Genomic DNA, 2,675 nt, shown 5'->3' with positions numbered 1-2,675 from the left:
GGCGACAAAACTCACAAATCAACGTGCCCAGAAGCACAGAACACAAAACACACTCCTCGTTTCACCTGGGTGAATAATGCCACGGTTGACACAGTCATTAAAAACCAGCCATTATGGGTGTAGAACAAGTTTCACCCCAAAATACACTCCCTCAACTAAACCCAAAAAACCCCCACAAGCCTCTACAGGAAAGGATCCCTCACCCAGTTGTGACAATTTCTACATCATACTCAGTTTTTCCTACTTATTTCTTCACCTAACAATATGTATTTTTAGCCAAGGCATTTGTTGCCCCTAAGCAAATATTTCATTTTTTGACCTGCTCATTTTAGATTACAAAACTCAAGGCACTTGTTAATTATTTTTTAGAACAGCCTGTGGTCCAACCTGTCTCAAGACAAGCATTAGGAGGGGTGTGCCCAGATAGCTGGGGTGACTTCCATGATGTTCCTGAAAATGCCACAGCAGTAGCGTGTCCCAGCGTTCTCCCAGCTACAACACAGGAAAATTTCTAATATAACCTATTTCCATGAGGCCAGGGAGGCAGATGAAGCAATAAAATACCAACATCCTGCTTTGTTATCCTTTGTAATCACTAAATTAGTTTTAAATCCTCAGCAGGGCTGCAAAGAAGCTACTACATGAACCAAATTGACATTTAAAGATGCCTATGAACAACCCCCATAAAGGTTTGAAAACCTATTTATAACTTAGGTAGTGGCTCACACTTCACAGAAGTGTCATTTGATCTTAAATCAAATTCCTATACAGTTTATTGAGAACGTAATCTTCAAGAAGCTTTCCAAGCCATTGGGTATTTTTATACACTGAAACAACTTTGAGAAGTGTAATTAAATGATGCTCAGCTCCTTTGTGGATATTCAATTAGGACAGTAGGACTTATTTCAGGAAGATTAATTACATTAGTAGTGGAGTAGCATTAATTTTTTCAAGTGCTAAAATTAACGATGGCTTCAGAACACAGGAGATTCACTGCAGAGCAACAATAATCCAACTAAGAACTCCCTGTCTCACCAAACCAAACACATCTCAAGAGCAGGATGTGAAAAACAACCAGTACTGCAGCAGCTACACATACAAGAGCTTTCACACACACACTGAAACCTTTCCCATATGCAGAACTTTGAGGTTTTCTTACAACTGACAGACAAAATTCTTTAGGGAATACCAGCTGATGTGTCTATACTTACAGAAGAAACATTTCAGATATCTACCATTAAAACTACTCCATCCAAACCAAATCAAACCTAAACTCGAGTTTTAGTGGTCTTGGGTCAAACAAACAAAATATTCCAAGAAAACAACAAAACAGAAGAAGCTCAAGATCTATAATCTCCAGACAATAGCAAGTCAAATTCTACCGATGCAAACCCCTTCCTCTAAGGCAACTGTTGGGTTGGTTTTAAAGTAGCCAAACCAATGAAAGCTTGAATAAAATCAAGCCTTTTGATCCAAGTGACAGCCCACAGGCTGGATTCTGGCCAGGGGAAATTCCACCTTGTCCACTTCCCCTGTCAGAGAGGACACAGGGAATGGGCAGCCTCCGGTGCTGCTCTCACAGTCCAACACCCGATTTTTGCACCTCCACATTCAAATAAAACCTGCACACAAAGTGCCCCCAGTGTTCTGCACACACCTCAAGAGACCACAACCCAAAGGTAAGGCCCTGCAATTCTTGTTTAGCACATTACACTCCTTTTTCACATCTCAACACCCTTTATTTCCAACAGTAGCTTTCCAGTAATATATGAGCCACTAAACACCTCATATCCTGGTCTTTTAATCTAATATAAAACAAATTACTGCAGCACCATTTGCACTAGAAACCAAATGTGCTGAAAAGATACAGATGCGGCTAATTTTGTGAGGCAGGAGGGAAAAGTAGAGAAAATCACACTGAAATAGCATTTACACAGAAAAAAAGAAATCCTTACCTGTCAAAACTTGAGATAATTTGTAAGCTAACAAAGTTTATTGTAAAAATTTAGTGAGAATGTATTTTAGGACAAACTAAGGTTCAAATGTTTATATAACCTCTGAGAAAAACAATGTTTCACTGTCAGTTTCAATGCAAAAAAAAATCTTATATAAGAAAATAAAAGTAAATATAGAAGTATCATCCTATTTATACTCCAGCAGAAGTTATTACATTGTTTTTCTACATCAAACAAAGCAAACACATTAGTCCTGGTACAAACATTCCCATTGTAACTCTGCTTTCCAACAAGCATTAGCACACAGTAAAAACTATTGTTTAAAGATCAATTGCATTTTTTAAATCACAGCTGAATTAGAACAAGACATTCATACAAATTATGAAGATCAGACTGGTTTATGATCTCCCTCAATCCTAATTATTACCATCAAGATTTCCTATGTCCTCAGAGATGGCTTCATATTATTTTACAGCCATAAATTGATGCTGCAGAGGTCAAGAGCAGCACTGAAGCAAAGAGCTGAGAAAAGGGAAGTTTCTTTCAGGAAGTTCTGACCACACCATGTGAAAGCCTGCACTGAGGGTCTGAAACACTTTGTGCAGCAGTTCCTTTCTGCCTTACACATCAGTGTCACCAAAATCCTGCCCTCAGCATTAACTACAGGAACACAGCTATGCTTCAGGTCCTGAAAAAAGAACAGTTAAGCACCCTACAAAC

The sequence above is a fragment of the Corvus brachyrhynchos genome, unplaced genomic scaffold (assembly GCF_000691975.1).
Source record: "Corvus brachyrhynchos isolate BGI_N302 unplaced genomic scaffold, ASM69197v1 scaffold72, whole genome shotgun sequence".
NCBI classification, from domain to species: domain Eukaryota; kingdom Metazoa; phylum Chordata; class Aves; order Passeriformes; family Corvidae; genus Corvus; species Corvus brachyrhynchos.
Note: the sequence above shows the minus strand (reverse complement) of the source record.